At 41.7% G+C, this 17,888-nt stretch overlaps 1 protein-coding gene across 1 annotated transcript in view; it reads left to right on the top strand.

Moving 5' to 3' along the window:
• PARVA (parvin alpha) overlaps positions 1-17,888 on the top strand; it is a 293,074-nt gene that overhangs the window by 79,968 nt on the left and 195,218 nt on the right. The gene's annotated exons all lie outside the window — the stretch shown is intronic.

The raw sequence follows: 17,888 nt of genomic DNA, 5'->3' as shown, positions 1-17,888 counted from the left end.
TTGGACATAGATGTGGTTATTAATGTGATCGATTTTTTATTTAATACTAACTAAAAATAATTCTATGGTAGAAACCACTAAACCAATATAAGCTATTAAACACTAACAAGTCCGTCCATAATTTCTGCATAGAGTTTTAATAGGAACCATATGTTGTAAGAATATTTACAGGTTAATTAATATACACATATATTTTACAACAAAACAGACCACTTAATAAAGTGGCAACTCTAGCTACCATAACTCAAATTAGTGCAACACTGCTAACTAAACATAAGAATTACAGAGAATTTATCTCAGAAAAGGAAGGTAGAATACTTTTGCCAAATTCTCTAAGGTGTGCTTTATCTCTATGTCCAAAATCAGCCATCTTTCAGCAGGAGGAGAAGAGAGGAGATACTAATTTGGTTTTCCAATTTTATGCACAATTTAATAGGGAGTGGTCTATCATATGCCATTCAAATACTATAGGGAGTAGTCTTAGAGTGGGCCAAAATCCTTGTCTAGAATATATAGGTGTATCCAGTGACGTGCAGTCATAGGAGGCAGGTGAGGCAGCGCCTCACCTGTCCTATGTGAGAATTACACTTTTTCTTTAATAATGTTTAATTAAAAAAATATATATATTTTTCATTTTTTATATAAAAAAAATTTGTATTTCAAGGGACCCCCCCAACCCCCTACCCCCTGCCGCCAGCATGCAAACATTGCAAAGTAAAAAAAAAACCATGTAAATAGCTTAGCAGCATCATATCCATATGCGCAAGGAGAGGCTATGAGTGTTTAGCTCCCCTCCATTTGTGCAATATTTAATGTCTCTGTTCCAATTTTGGTATGAGCCGCAAGAGACTGCCACCCAGTGGCTTAAGTCTAGTTTGCGGCCCATAACACTCCCAATAGAGGCGCGCCTCGCCCTCTCTAAACAGCCTCAGGAGAACCCGCTCCGTCCCCCAGCCAATCAGCGCTCGCGGCTCGCCTCTTTCTTCCGTCATCGACAAGGAGATCTCTTCTGGGTGTCGGGCGGGAAGATGAAGAAAGACTAGCGCTGAGTGAGCGAGCAGTCACGTGTGGGTGAGCCGGTGAGGACTGGAGGACACACACAATGTCACTGTGACTCGGGAGTGGACTGACTGTCTCTAAACCCTGCACCGGCAATATCCACTGGTCCTGGATAACTTGTGGAAGGAACTGGAACTTGGTTACCGGCAGCGGCGTAGTTAGTTAGGTAGGTGGCGGTCACAGTGCCGGTGTAATATGCAGGGGGGTGGCAAGTCTTTAAGTGGGGGGAGGAAGTAGTGTACAAGTGTATTAATTGTGTTTCAGTTTGAATATGTTGGGTATTGGTAAGGGCAGGGTAACTGGAACTTGGATACCGGCGTAGTTGGGTAGGTAGGTGACGGACTAGCAGCTCAGTAAGGATATATTGAGATGTGTAAGCACATGATGGAGCCCCCATGCACAATATGTGACCTCTTGGTTTCCTTGTCAGATGTTATGCACGAGGATAACTGCATCATTAATCCCATTCAGGGACAACAGCAGCAGCCCCAGTCCCAGTATAAATGGCAATAGCCAGAGGTAGTTGTACTGCTTCCTAGTGAAGCAGCCACATCTCGCCATCTAACTGATAGGAGAGCAGAACTAAACTACGGAACACAAGGCCTCATTCATACTAAAACTATACATTGCTGTAAACAGCAGCGTGATTGCATTATATAGACAACACAACAACATATAGACATCACTTCACAGATCAGTGCGTAATTTGGTTAGGTGTCATTTTTTTTAACTTGACATCACGTGTTTTAAGTTAACTTTTTACTTATGTTGTTGTGTGCCCTATAATTTTCTAATTTTCTGAACTTCTGCAGCCTCAGATCCCATCTGTCCTAGTGGAAATTAGAATGACTCATTCCACTAGGACAGATGTGATCTATCTAACTAAGGCAACAGAAATTCAGAAAATTAAAAAATTATAGGGTGAGGTGTCAGTGTATGTGTGTATCCTCAGTCCTAGAGGTGTCAGTGTATGTGTGTATCCTCAGTCCTAGAGGTGTCAGTGTATGTGTTTATCCTCAGTCCTAGAGGTGTCAGTGTATGTGTTTATCCTCAGTCCTAGAGGTGTCAATGTATGTGTGTATCCTCAGTCCTAGAGGTGTCAGTGTATGTGTGTATCCTCAGTCCTAGAGGTGTCAGTGTATGTGTGTTTTTCCTCAGTCCTAGAGGTATCAGTGTATGCGAGTATCCTCAGTCCTAGAGGTGTCAGTGTATGTGTGTATCCTCAGTCCTAGAGGTGTCAGTGTATGTGTGTATCCTCAGTCCTAGAGGTATAAGTGTATGTGTGTATCTTCAGTCCTAGAGGTGTCAGTGTATGTGTGTTTTTCCTCAGTCCTAGAGGTATCAGTGTATGCGAGTATCCTCAGTCCTAGAGGTGTCAGTGTATGTTGTTTATCCTCAGTCCTAGAGGTGTCAGTGTATGTGTGTATCCTCAGTCCTAGAGGTGTCAGTGTATGTGTGTATCCTCAGTCCTAGAGGTTTCAGTGTATGTGTGTATCCTCAGTCCTAGAGGTTTCAGTGTATGTGTGTATCCTCAGTCCTAGAGGTTTCAGTGTATGTGTGTATCCTCAGTCCTAGAGGTTTTAGTGTATGTGTGTATTCTCAGTCCTAGAGGTTTCAGTGTATGTGTGTATCCTCTGTCCTAGTGGTTTCAGTGTATGTGTGTTTCCTCAGTTCTAGAGGTGTCAGTGTATGTGTGTATCCTCAGTCCTAGAGGTGTAAGTGTATGTGTTTATCCTCAGTCCTAGAGGTGTATGCATTTATCCTCAGTCCTAGAGGTGTCCGTGTATGTGTGTATCCTCAGTCCTAGAGGTATCAGTGTATGTGTGTATTTCTCCAACATAGGTGTGTCCGGTCCACGGCGTCATCCTTACTTGTGGGATATTCTCTTCCCCAACAGGAAATGGCAAAGAGCCCAGCAAAGCTGGTCACATGATCCCTCCTAGGCTCCGCCTACCCCAGTCATTCTCTTTGCCGTTGTACAGGCAACATCTCCACGGAGATGGCTTAGAGTTTTTTAGTGTTTAACTGTAGTTTTTATTATTCAATCAAGAGTTTGTTATTTTGAAATAGTGCTGGTATGTACTATTTACTCAGAAACAGAAAAGAGATGAAGATTTCTGTTTGTATGAGGAAAATGATTTTAGCAACCGTCACTAAAATCCATGGCTGTTCCACACAGGACTGTTGAGAGCAATTAACTTCAGTTGGGGGAACAGTGTGCAGTCTCTTGCTGCTTGAGGTATGACACATTCTAACAAGACGATGTAATGCTGGAAGCTGTCATTTTCCCTATGGGATCCGGTAAGCCATGTTTATTACGATTGTAAATAAGGGCTTCACATGGGCTTATTAAGACTGTAGACTTTTTCTGGGCTAAATCGATTCATTATTAACACATATTTAGCCTTGAGGAATCATTTTATTTGGGTTTTTTGATATAATAATATCGGCAGGCACTGTTTTAGACACCTTATTCTTTAGGGGCTTTCCCAAAGCATAGGCAGAGTCTCATTTTCGCGCCGGTGTTGCGCACTTGTTTTTGAGAGGCATGGCATGCAGTCGCATGTGAGAGGAGCTCTGATACTTAGAAAAGACTTTCTGAAGGCGTCATTTGGTATCGTATTCCCCTTTGGGCTTGGTTGGGTCTCAGCAAAGCAGATACCAGGGACTGTAAAGGGGTTAAAGTTAAAAACGGCTCCGGTTCCGTTATTTTAAGGGTTAAAGCTTCCAAATTTGGTGTGCAATACTTTTAAGGCTTTAAGACACTGTGGTGAAAATTTGGTGAATTTTGAACAATTCCTTCATGTTTTTTCGCAATTGCAGTAATAAAGTGTGTTCAGTTTAAAATTTAAAGTGACAGTAACGGTTTTATTTTAAAACGTTTTTTGTACTTTGTTATCAAGTTTTTGCCTGTTTAACATGTCTGAACTACCAGATAGACTGTGTTCTGAATGTGGGGAAGCCAGAATTCCTATTCATTTAAATAAATGTGATTTATGTGACAATGACAATGATGCCCAAGATGATTCCTCAAGTGAGGGGAGTAAGCATGGTACTGCATCATTCCCTCCTTCGTCTACACGAGTCTTGCCCACTCAGGAGGCCCCTAGTACATCTAGCGCGCCAATACTCCTTACTATGCAACAATTAACGGCTGTAATGGACAATTCTGTCAAAAACATTTTAGCCAAAATGAACACTTATCAGCGTAAGCGCGACTGCTCTGTTTTAGATACTGAAGAGCATGACGACGCTAATAATAATGTTTCTGAAGGGCCCCTAACCCAGTCTGATGGGGCCAGGGAGGTTTTGTCTGAGGGAGAAATTACTGATTCAGGGAACATTTCTCAACAAGCTGAACCTGATGTGATTACATTTAAATTTAAGTTGGAACATCTCCGCATTCTGCTTAAGGAGGTATTATCCACTCTGGATGATTGTGACAAGTTGGTCATCCCAGAGAAACTATGTAAAATGGACAAGTTCCTAGAGGTGCCGGGGCTCCCAGAAGCTTTTCCTATACCCAAGCGGGTGGCGGACATTGTTAATAAAGAATGGGAAAGGCCCGGTATTCCTTTCGTCCCTCCCCCCATATTTAAAAAATTGTTTCCTATGGTCGACCCCAGAAAGGACTTATGGCAGACAGTCCCCAAGGTCGAGGGAGCGGTTTCCACTTTAAACAAACGCACCACTATACCCATAGAGGATAGTTGTGCTTTCAAAGATCCTATGGATAAAAAATTAGAAGGTTTGCTTAAAAAGATGTTTGTTCAGCAGGGTTACCTTCTACAACCAATTTCATGCGTTGTCCCTGTCGCTACAGCCGCATGTTTCTGGTTCGATGAGCTGATAAAGGCGGTCGATAGTGATTCTCCTCCTTATGAGGAGATTATGGACAGAATCAATGCTCTCAAATTGGCTAATTCTTTTACCCTAGACGCCACTTTGCAATTGGCTAAATTAGCGGCTAAGAATTCTGGGTTTGCTATTGTGGCGCGCAGAGCGCTTTGGTTGAAATCTTGGTCGGCTGATGCGTCTTCCAAGAACAAGCTACTTAACATTCCTTTCAAGGGGAAAACGCTGTTTGGCCCTGACTTGAAAGAGATTATCTCTGATATCACTGGGGGTAAGGGCCACGCCCTTCCTCAGGATCGGCCTTTCAAGACAAAAAATAAACCTAATTTTCGTCCCTTTCGTAGAAACGGACCAGCCCAAAGTGCTACGTCCTCTAAGCAAGAGGGTAATACTTCTCAAGCCAAGCCAGCTTGGAGACCAATGCAAGGCTGGAACAAGGGAAAACAGGCCAAGAAACCTGCCACTGCTACCAAGACAGCATGAAATGTTGGCCCCCGATCCGGGACCGGATCTGGTGGGGGGCAGACTCTCTCTCTTCGCTCAGGCTTGGGCAAGAGATGTTATGGATCCTTGGGCACTAGAAGTAGTCTCCCAAGGTTATCTTCTGGAATTCAAGGGGCTTCCCCCAAGGGGGAGGTTCCACAGGTCTCAGTTGTCTTCAGACCACATAAAAAGACAGGCATTCTTACATTGTGTAGAAGACCTGTTAAAAATGGGAGTGATTCATCCTGTTCCATTAAGAGAACAAGGGATGGGGTTCTACTCCAATCTGTTCATAGTTCCCAAAAAAGAGGGAACGTTCAGACCAATCTTAGATCTCAAGATCTTAAACAAGTTTCTCAAGGTTCCATCGTTCAAGATGGAAACCATTCGAACTATTCTTCCTTCCATCCAGGAAGGTCAATTCATGACCACGGTGGATTTAAAGGATGCGTATCTACATATTCCTATCCACAAGGAACATCATCGGTTCCTAAGGTTCGCATTCCTGGACAAGCATTACCAGTTCGTGGCGCTTCCTTTCGGATTAGCCACTGCTCCAAGGATTTTCACAAAGGTACTAGGGTCCCTTCTAGCTGTGCTAAGACCAAGGGGCATTGCTGTAGTACCTTACTTGGACGACATTCTAATTCAAGCGTCGTCCCTTACTCAAGCAAAGGCTCACACGGACATAGTCCTGGCCTTTCTCAGATCTCACGGATGGAAAGTGAACGTGGAAAAGAGTTCTCTATCTCCGTCAACAAGGGTTCCCTTCTTGGGAACAATAATAGACTCCTTAGAAATGAGGATATTTCTGACAGAGGCCAGAAAAACAAAGCTTCTAGACTCTTGTCGGATACTTCATTCCGTTCCTCTTCCTTCCATAGCTCAGTGCATGGAAGTGATCGGGTTGATGGTAGCGGCAATGGACATAGTTCCTTTTGCTCGCATTCATCTAAGACCATTACAACTGTGCATGCTCAGTCAGTGGAATGGGGACTATACAGACTTGTCTCCGAAGATACAAGTAAATCAGAAGACCAGAGACTCACTCCGTTGGTGGCTGTCCCTGGACAACCTGTCACGAGGGATGACATTCCGCAGACCAGAGTGGGTCATTGTCACGACCGACGCCAGTCTGATGGGCTGGGGCGCGGTCTGGGGATCCCTGAAAGCTCAGGGTCTTTGGTCTCGGGAAGAATCTCTTCTACCGATAAATATTCTGGAACTGAGAGCGATATTCAATGCTCTCAAGGCTTGGCCTCAGCTAGCGAGGGCCAAGTTCATACGGTTTCAATCAGACAACATGACAACTGTTGCGTACATCAACCATCAGGGGGGAACAAGGAGTTCCCTGGCGATGGAAGAAGTGACCAAAATCATTCTATGGGCGGAGTCTCACTCCTGCCACCTGTCTGCTATCCACATCCCAGGAGTGGAAAATTGGGAAGCGGATTTTCTGAGTCGTCAGACATTGCATCCGGGGGAGTGGGAACTCCATCCGGAAATCTTTGCCCAAGTCACTCAGCTGTGGGGCATTCCAGACATGGATCTGATGGCCTCTCGTCAGAACTTCAAAGTTCCTTGCTACGGGTCCAGATCCAGGGATCCCAAGGCGGCTCTAGTGGATGCACTAGTAGCACCTTGGACCTTCAAACTAGCTTATGTGTTCCCGCCGTTTCCTCTCATCCCCAGGCTGGTAGCCAGGATCAATCAGGAGAGGGCGTCGGTGATCTTGATAGCTCCTGCGTGGCCACGCAGGACTTGGTATGCAGATCTGGTGAATATGTCATCGGCTCCACCTTGGAAGCTACCTTTGAGACGAGACCTTCTTGTTCAGGGTCCGTTCGAACATCCGAACCTGGTTTCACTCCAGCTGACTGCTTGGAGATTGAACGCTTGATCCTATCGAAGCGAGGGTTGTCAGATTCTGTTATCGATACTCTGGTTCAGGCCAGAAAGCCTGTAACTAGAAAGATTTACCACAAAATTTTGAAAAAATATATCTGTTGGTGTGAATCTAAAGGATTCCCTTGGGATAAGGTTAAGATTCCTAAGATTCTATCCTTCCTTCAAGAAGGATTGGAAAAAGGATTGTCTGCAAGTTCCCTGAAGGGACAGATTTCTGCCTTGTCTGTGTTACTTCACAAAAAGCTGGCAGCTGTGCCAGATGTTCAAGCCTTTGTTCAGGCTCTGGTTAGAATTAAGCCTGTTTACAAACCTTTGACTCCTCCTTGGAGTCTCAATTTAGTTCTTTCAGTTCTTCAGGGGGTTCCGTTTGAACCCTTACATTCCGTTGATATTAAGTTATTATCTTGGAAAGTTTTGTTTTTAGTTGCAATTTCTTCTGCTAGAAGAGTTTCAGAATTATCTGCTCTGCAGTGTTCTCCTCCTTATCTGGTGTTCCATGCAGATAAGGTGGTTTTACGTACTAAACCTGGTTTTCTTCCAAAAGTTGTTTCTAACAAAAACATTAACCAGGAGATTATCGTACCTTCTCTGTGTCCGAAACCAGTTTCAAAGAAGGAACGTTTGTTGCACAATTTGGATGTTGTTCGCGCTCTAAAATTCTATTTAGATGCTACAAAGGATTTTAGACAAACATCTTCCTTGTTTGTTGTTTATTCCGGTAAAAGGAGAGGTCAAAAAGCAACTTCTACCTCTCTCTCTTTTTGGATTAAAAGCATCATCAGATTGGCTTACGAGACTGCCGGACGGCAGCCTCCCGAAAGAATCACAGCTCATTCCACTAGGGCTGTGGCTTCCACATGGGCCTTCAAGAACGAGGCTTCTGTTGATCAGATATGTAGGGCAGCGACTTGGTCTTCACTGCACACTTTTACCAAATTTTACAAGTTTGATACTTTTGCTTCTTCTGAGGCTATTTTTGGGAGAAAGGTTTTGCAAGCCGTGGTGCCTTCCATTTAGGTGACCTGATTTGCTCCCTCCCTTCATCCGTGTCCTAAAGCTTTGGTATTGGTTCCCACAAGTAAGGATGACGCCGTGGACCGGACACACCTATGTTGGAGAAAACAGAATTTATGTTTACCTGATAAATTACTTTCTCCAACGGTGTGTCCGGTCCACGGCCCGCCCTGGTTTTTTAAATCAGGTCTGATAATTTATTTTCTTTAACTACAGTCACCACGGTACCATATGGTTTCTCCTATGCTAATATTCCTCCTTAACGTCGGTCGAATGACTGGGGTAGGCGGAGCCTAGGAGGGATCATGTGACCAGCTTTGCTGGGCTCTTTGCCATTTCCTGTTGGGGAAGAGAATATCCCACAAGTAAGGATGACGCCGTGGACCGGACACACCGTTGGAGAAAGTAATTTATCAGGTAAACATAAATTCTGTTTTTTCTTTTATGATTCAGATCAGGTATACAATTAATTAGAAAATTTACCATTTACTGCTATCATTTAATTTGCTTCATTCTCTTGTTATCCTTTGCTGAAAGGTTTATCTAGGAAAGCTCGGGAGCAGCAAAGAAACTAGGTTCTAGCTGCTTATTGGTGGCTGCATCTATAAACCGATTGTCATTGGCTCACCCATGTATTCAGTTAGAAACCTGTAGTGCATTGCTGCTCCTTCAACAAATGATACAAAAGAGAATGAAGGAGATTAGATAAAAGATTAGATAAAAGAAGTGTCAGTGTATGTGTTTATCCTCAGTCCTAGAGGTGTCAGTGTATGTGTGTATCCTCAGTCCTAGAGGTGTCAGTGTATGTGTGTTTTTCCTCAGTCCTAGAGGTATCAGTGTATGCGAGTATCCTCAGTCCTAGAGGTGTCAGTGTATGTGTTTATCCTCAGTCCTAGAGGTGTCAGTGTATGTGTGTATCCTCAGTCCTAGAGGTTTCAGTGTATGTGTGTATCCTCAGTCCTAGAGGTGTCAGTGTATGTGTGTATCCTCAGTCCTAGAGGTGTCAGTGTATGTGTGTATCCTCAGTCCTAGAGGTGTCAGTGTATGTGTGTATCCTCAGTCCTAGAGGTGTCAGTGTATGTGTGTATCCTCAGTCCTAGAGGTATCAGTGTATGTGTGTATCCTCAGTCCTAGAGGTGTCAGTGTATGTGTGTTTTTCCTCAGTCCTAGAGGTATCAGTGTATGCGAGTATCCTCAGTCCTAGAGGTGTCAGTATATGTGTTTATCCTCAGTCCTAGAGGTGTCAGTGTATGTGTGTATCCTCAGTCCTAGAGGTGTCAGTGTATGTGTGTATCCTCAGTCCTAGAGGTTTCAGTGTATGTGTGTATCCTCAGTCCTAGAGGTTTCAGTGTATGTGTGTATCCTCAGTCCTAGAGGTTTCAGTGTATGTGTGTATCCTCAGTCCTAGAGGTTTCAGTGTATGTGTGTATCCTCAGTCCTAGAGGTTTCAGTGTATGTGTGTTTCCTCAGTTCTAGAGGTGTCAGTGTATGTGTGTATCCTCAGTCCTAGAGGTGTCAGTGTATGTGTTTATCCTCAGTCCTAGAGGTGTATGCGTTTATCCTCAGTCCTAGACGTGTCCGTGTATGTGTGTATCCTCAGTCCTAGAGGTATCAGTGTATGTGTGTATTTTTCTTTTATGATTCAGATCAGGTATACAATTAATTAGAAAATTTACCATTTACTGCTATTATTTAATTTGCTTCCTTCTCTTGTTATCCTTTGCTGAAAGGTTTATCTAGGAAAACTCGGGAGCAGCAAAGAAACTAGGTTCTAGCTGCTTATTGGTGACTGCATCTATAAACCGATTGTCATTGGCTCACCCATGTATTCAGTTAGAAACCTGTAGTGCATTGCTGCTCCTTCAACAAATGATACAAAAGAGAATGAAGGAGATTAGATAAAAGATTAGATAAAAGAAGTAAACTGGAAAGTAGTTTCAAATAATTGTCTGTTCTACCTAAATCATGAAATAAAAATGTAGGGTTTCATATAGAGAATACATATTGGAATGTGTTAGTTAAAGGGATAGGAAAGTCAAAATTAAACTTGAATTCTCTTAGTATCCCTTGTTGAAAACTAATACACACATATCATACACTAGTGGGAGCTAGCTGCTGATTGGTGCCTGCACACATTTGTCCCTTGTTATTGCTAACTAGATGTGTTTGTATGTTCTATCCAATCCAGGAAAGAACATTTTGGGGTTTCCTGTCCCTTTAAGATGTATTTTATTAGATGAATGTTAATTTGTTTTACAATGTTAAAGGAGCATTAAACACAATTTTTTTCTTTCATGTTTCAGATAAAAAAAATAATACAAGATATTGAACAACTTTACATTTTACTTCTGTTATCTATTTTGCTTTTTTCTTTTGGTATCATTTGAAAAGCATACCTAGGCAGGCTAAGGAGCAGCAATGCACTACTGGGAGCATCTGCTGCTTGGTGGCTGCACATATGCCTCTTGTCATTGGCTCATTTAATGTGTTCAGTTAGCACCCAATAGTTCATTGCTGCATATCCTTCTACAAAGGATACCAAGAGAATGAAGCAAATTTAATAATAGCAGTAAATTGGACCTGCATCCTGCTTATTTAATCGTAAATTTAAGCTGCCTCTGTCGGATTCATATATGTGTTTCTCTGGCGTATCACAGCCAGTGCCTCACCAGCCTCTGATGTCACCGCACGTCACTGGGTGTATCTAAGTGGGGGAGGGATTTCTTATATGAAAATGGCCTGGTGTTTTAATTCCAGGAATAAAATCTCTAAGCTATATCACCACAATAGATACTATGTCAACACAGTACGGCTGGGGAAAGTATTGCGTGACCCAATACCTACGTCCAAATGGCGCAACATGATAAAAGGGTATGTTTATGTTCCTTTGTGGTTGATCACAATTCTTAAAGGGACACTCACGTCAAAATAAACTTTTATGATTCAGATAGAGCATGCCGTTTTAAGACACTTTTTAATTCACTTCTATGATCAAATTTTAAACAATCTTTTTAAATACACACTTTCTGGGGAACAAGATCCTACTTGAGCATGTGCACAACTCACAGGATATACGTGTACTAGTCTGTGATTGGCTGATGTCTGTCACATGATACAGGGGGCTGGAAAATAGGAGAAAAAATAAATTTGTCAGAAAAAAAATCTACTGCTTATTTGAAATGCTCCTGTTAATTATGCAATTCTACTGCATTGAGTGATCCTTTAAGAAAAGATTATCAAACGATTTATCTGCAAAAATCCCCATAGATCATCCCCTTTATGTTTTAGCTGGAATTGAAGCTTGCGTTTATATTTACGTAAGTTGTCATTGTTTGCTTGCATAGTAAGAGGAATATTACACGTGTACTTTAACGTAATCTTATATGGTGAGATTTGATGAACCAAAAACTGAACGTTTTGTCCAGGAAGTTATAGTCATTTGCTGGTTTCAAAATTGTATGTGAGGATCCTTGCTGGAAATGTGCTTATTGAGGCAGGAAAAGATGAATGGAAATGTTTCATTATGCTGTACCGCAGCTGGATGGTATCAACTCTTAATAAAAGTACTTTTCCAGAAGACTATTTGGCAATCGATTGTGCTGTTGTGTCACATGTGAATGGATATTTTACATTGCCCATTAGTTTTAACGTAGAGTAGTCTCATAAAAGTTCTATGCAGGACCAGAATTACAAATTAAAGACCGGATTGCGAGTGGTGCGCTATTTAGCGCTTTTGCAAGCGCTAATTGCGCTAGAAGTAAAAAACTTTTTGCGCGCGTTAGTTTGCTCTCGTATTAGGAGTTGAAAGTAAAAAGTTATTGCTCTTGCGCTAACTCAACACACGCAAAAAGCCGAAGTTAGAGTATCTCACACGCAATAACTTATTCCCCCATGGAAATCAATAGAGAGAAAAAAAACGCCCCACCTGCTCGCAAACACGATTGCATATTATCATGTGTGCTAATCTGACATGAAAATATGAATATTTCACATTACAATGTTCACAAGAGAACCTGCAGTCACGATTTATCAAGCAGCGGTCATCAGTCCGCTGCTTCCTGGCCTCTTCTCCACCTCTTATGTGGAGAATTTCAATCTCCCCGGTCTCATCCGACTGGGGAGATTGACCGCGCATAGTGTGTTCAGGATTGCACGCAAGTGCAAAATAGCGCTCATGTGCAATATTCCGGCAGTGGATTGCTGCTCTCCAGTGGCGAGCTGGGACGGTCAGTAGTGAATATGTACACCCCTGTCCGTCCTTGCTTGATAAATCTAACCCTTATTGTTTACATATATATATTTTCTTCACTGCCTTGAAAATAAGTAAGCTTTTAACAGCTAACAAGACTTTTGAAAGCTTTTGTTTGTTAAAAAATTAACCTGCATTATAGATTTGCTTTCTCCCTATGGATTCATATAATCACATTGTGGACAAAGTTGTCATTGTGTTGCAGACCAGGGACCAATAGCAGTTCTAGAAATCCTATTATGGGGGGAGTTGGGGCGTTGTGTAGGCACATGGTGGCAGAGACACTGATATTCTCAGTGTGGAGCTGGGAGGTCTAGGGTGTAGATGTAGGCTGTTCTTGGGCATGGCTTGACTAAAACTGACTTTTTCCCCCCCTGTTATTCATCCCACTGACACTGTCAGGAACACACCCCTTGAAAAGCTTCTAGTGTATTTTTATCTTATCTTTCCTAATGTGGCAACATATCTACAGAAATGGGTGGGTAGCATTTTACTTGGTCAGAACTTGGAATATACTTTCCAGCCTTCTGTTTTAGAGAAAATAACCCACAATTTTCAGAGTTGAATTTCAAGAAACCCCAATTCATTCTGGAGAAGACAGGGCTTGCACTATCATTGTGTTAACAAAACCTCCATTATTTGGCATCATCAGAAAAGATAAGATAACACACTGCAAAATAGGGATATTTGTGTTACAAGGTTAGACTTGTGAAGCCTGTCATGAGCTCTTTCAGCTGTCAGGACCCCCAAAGCAGAACATGTTGTGATCTGAAATGTCATCGCAGAAAATGCAGCTAGTCTGCAGAAAGAATCGGACACATGCAAGAACTGTTAGCGCTTTTGCTTTGCAGCGATCCTCTGTATCAGGCTGTTATCTTTAAAGAGTTCTGTGCTCTGGCTGCAATGTGTACATTTTCCTTAACACAGTGCAGCCAGAGCAAAGTGCTGTTTGAATAAAACAGTCAAATACAGAGCAGCACTGCAAAGCAGCAGCGCATTGATTGGTGACTTTCTCTGCTCCCTAACCTTTCCCAGTGTGTAAAGCTGTGACTTCTAAATGTAAGATGTTCTTCTGAGCAATGCACCATTTTTATTAGTACATAGTTATCATGTGATGTTAGGCTAAGAGCAAAGGAAACACATTTATTCAAGAGACATTTTAAAAACTTCACTTTTGTTTTCTCTACAGCTAATTTGCAATGCAAATTTCAGATTATAAAACTTTAAAAATTGCTTTATTCTCCAGATAATTAGCCAATTGCAATTGAGATGGTGCTTTAGTGTAACTGCCTAATTTAAAATTTAATTTAATTTTAAAATCACCTGCAGAACATTTTCACTAATTCAATAATCTCATAACAGAAAGTGAATAGAAAAATTCTGCTTCTGGGGTCAGAAGTAGAAATACACAGACTTTAATGACAGAAAAAAAGGGGGGGCTTAAAAATCATGAAAGTTTATTGCAAATTGTTTAAAGGGTTAGAAATCTTTTCTTTTGTAAAGCTTTAAAGGGACACTGAACCCAACTTTTTTATTTCATGATTCAGATAGAGCATGCACATTTAAGCAACTTTCTAATTTACTCCTATTATCAATTTTTCTTTATTTAACCCCTTAATGACAACTGACGTACCAGGTACGTCATGCATTAACAAGCAGTTAATGACAATGGACGTACCTGGTACGTCAGTTGTCTAAGAGAGTGCTGGAAGCGATCGCAATCGCTTCCAGCAGCTCTCAGGGTATTGCAGTGATGCCTCCATATGGAGGCATCCTGCAATACCTTTTTAGAAGACTCCGATGCAGAGAGGGCCACTCTGTGGCCCTCTCTGCACCGGTAGCGATGGTGCCGGTTCGTTGGTGGGTGGGAGCTCAACAGGGAGGCGGGTGGGCGGCCCATCGCTACCCGGCATCCGGTTCCTAGAAGTGCAATGTGCACGCCGGGTGCCGGGAGCGTGCGGGGGGCGCGCGTGCGCGCGCATTAGCTGGCCACTGACACCAATGAGGAGGGAAGAGGGGGGGGAAAAGATTTTTTTTTTAAATAATATAAAAGGATCTGGGAGGGGGAGGGGGGTAGGGGTATTGTGGGGGGCTGCTACACTACAGAAAACCCAAAAAAAGAGCAAAAAATACTTTTGTTTTTGGGCAAATTGGGTACTGGCAGACAGCTGCCAGTACCCAAGATGGCCGCAATTAGATAGGGGAGAGAGTTAGAGATCTGGGGGGGGGGGATCATGGAGGTTGGGGGTAAGGCAGGAGTCCATCACAGCTAAAATATTTTATTTTTTTTATTAAAAAAAACAAAAAAAAAAAACTCCTTTTATTTAGTACTGGCAGACTTTCTGCCAGTACTTAAGATGGCGGGGACATTTGTGGGGTGGGGGAGGGAAGAGAGCTGTTTGGGAGGGATCAGGGGGTGGGAGGCTGATCTCTACCCTAAAGCTAAAATTAACCCTGCAAGCTCCCTACAACCTACCTAATTAACCCCACTGCTGGGCATAATTTACGTGTGGTGCGCAGCAGCATTTAGCGGCCTTCTAATTACCAAAAAGCAATGCCAAAGCCATATAAGTCTGCTATTTCTGAACAAAGGGGATCCCAAAGAAGCTTTTACAACAATTTGTGCCATAATTGCATAAGCTGTTTGTAAATAATTTCAGTGAGAAACCTAAAATTGTGAAAAATGTAAAGTTTTTTTTTTTATTTGCTCGCATTTGGCGGTGAAATGGTGGAATAAAATATACCAAAATGTGCCTAGATCAATACTTTGGGTTGTCTTCTAACAAAAAATATATACATGTCAAGGGATATTCAGGTATTCCTGACAGATATCAGGGTTCCAAAATAACTAGCGCTAATTTTGAAAAAAAGTGGTTTGGAAATAGCGAAGTGCTACTTGTATTTATGGCCCTATAACTTGCAAAAAAAGCTAAGAACATGTAAACATTGGGTATTTCTAAACTCAGGACAAAATTTAGAAACTATTTAGCATGGGTGTTTTTTGGTGATTGTAGATGTGTAACAGATTTTGGGGGTCAAAGTTAGAAAAAGTGTGTTTTTTTCCATTTTTTCCTCATATTTTATTATTTTTTTTGTAGTAAATTATAAGACATGATGAAAATAATGGTATCTTTAGAAAGTCCATTTAATGGCGAGAAAAACGGTATATAATATGTGTGGGTACAGTAAATGAGTAAGAGGAAAATTACAGCTAAACACAAACACCGCAGAAATGTAAAAATAGCCATTGTCATTAAGGGTAAGAAAATTGAAAAATGGTCCGGTCATTTAGGGGTTAAGAAAATAAGGCATCTAAGCTATTTTTTTGGTTCAGGACCATGGAAAGCACTTGTTTATTGGTGGGTGAATTTATCCACCAATCAGCAAGAACAACAAGTGTGTTCACCAAAAATGGGCCGGCATCTAAACTTACGTTCTTGCATTTCAAATAAAGATACCAAGAGAATGAAGAAAATTTGATAATAGGAGTAAATTATAAAGTTGCTTAAAATTGCATGCTCTATCTGAATCACGAAAGAAAAAAATTGGGTTCAGTGTCCCTTTAACAATTACACCATTCGTTAGTTTAAGTATTAGAGAATTAAATGCACTTACTAATTTTTCAAAACGAAGCTGGCAAATATGAAATAAATCTGTTTTAATTTTGGCAGAGAACGTCACCAACGACCGCCCCAAAATAAAGGATGGACTCACTCATTATTCATGCAGTTGCATCGACCAATAGCATGGCAGCACAAATAGCAAAATTTCTAGATGTAAACATTGTTCTCTGTATCTTACTATAGAGCTTTTGCGTCTTGGATTATTTGTTCCGCATAGTTTATATTTCCACACTATCTACTAACTAACGCTGGGTAGAGTAGACTGTAATCAGAAGATAAATCTTTCACGTAGCGCTGGTCCAAAACAGGAAAGAGTCTCACTTGGAATTATCCTATTTTAAACCTGCTTAAACAATAAGAGGTGCAGTATCACAAGAAAAATGTAATATAATAAAATGAATCACAATGTAATAGATCATAAAACAATTGTAATGGATATCATAGCTAGAAAATTCATAATAATGACACATAACAATAACCTCTATGTGAAAAGAAAGTCACTTGTAAGTCCCAGGTCGTGTATATAAATTAGCCACACGAAATCAAAGATGCAATGGAGACTCTAGGAGCAAACAAATGGAGACTCTAGGAGCAAACAAATGGAGACTCTAGGAGCAAACAAATGGAGACTCTAGGAGCAAACAAATGGAGACTCTAGGAGCAAACAAATGGAGACTCTAGGAGCAAACAAATGGAGACTCTAGGAGCAAACAAATGGAGACTCTAGGAGCAAACAAATGGAGACTCTAGGAGCAAACAAATGGAGACTCTAGGAGCAAACAAATGGAGACTCTAGGAGCAAACAAATGGAGACTCTAGGAGCAAACAAATGGAGACTCTAGGAGCAAACAAATGGAGACTCTAGGAGCAAACAAATGGAGACTCTAGGAGCAAACAAATGGAGACTCTAGGAGCAAACAAATGGAGACTCTAGGAGCAAACAAATGGAGACTCTAGGAGCAAACAAATGGAGACTCTAGGAGCAAACAAATGGAGACTCTAGGAGCAAACAAATGGAGACTCTAGGAGCAAACAAATGGAGACTCTAGGAGCAAACAAATGGAGACTCTAGGAGCAAACAAATGGAGACTCTAGGAGCAAACAAATGGAGACTCTAGGAGCAAACAAATGGAGACTCTAGGAGCAAACAAATGGAGACTCTAGGAGCAAACAAATGGAGACTCTAGGAGCAAACAAACAGAGAAACCCATTACAGATGGCAGTGATAATTGTAAAGGTAACTCCAGCACTGCCCTTCGTTCACGTAGATTGCTTTTTAGTCAGTCACCACTTGTACCGATCAAAATACTTTTTCGCCTCACAGGAATCCTGATGATTGCCCGTTTGTAACCCTATACGCCCCAGTAAGTGGTTCAAAAATCTTTGCTGCTAATCACTTGAGCAAACTTTCCACTTCTCTGGCTGTAGTAAGTTACTCTGCGCTAAAACCCTTTCAGTTACATTGAATCAGAAGAAAAGCTGTGGAACAGTGGCGCTTTTGTGAAAGCAGCAAAATCTGACAGGCAGTGTGTTCTGTCAGATTCTGCAACCCGTCAGTTGTGCGCTCAGGAATACGGTCGCAGACTTCGACAGAACACCTGATAATCGGTTCCGGACAAGGCATTCTGCGCATGCGGGCCGCCATTATTGTTCTACCTAGGTAAAACACTCCAATTTGATATGCACAATGAGGATCC

The sequence above is a fragment of the Bombina bombina genome, chromosome 7 (genome assembly GCF_027579735.1).
Source record: "Bombina bombina isolate aBomBom1 chromosome 7, aBomBom1.pri, whole genome shotgun sequence".
In the NCBI taxonomy this organism is placed as follows: domain Eukaryota; kingdom Metazoa; phylum Chordata; class Amphibia; order Anura; family Bombinatoridae; genus Bombina; species Bombina bombina.
This window is presented reverse-complemented; position numbering and strand designations above follow the sequence as displayed.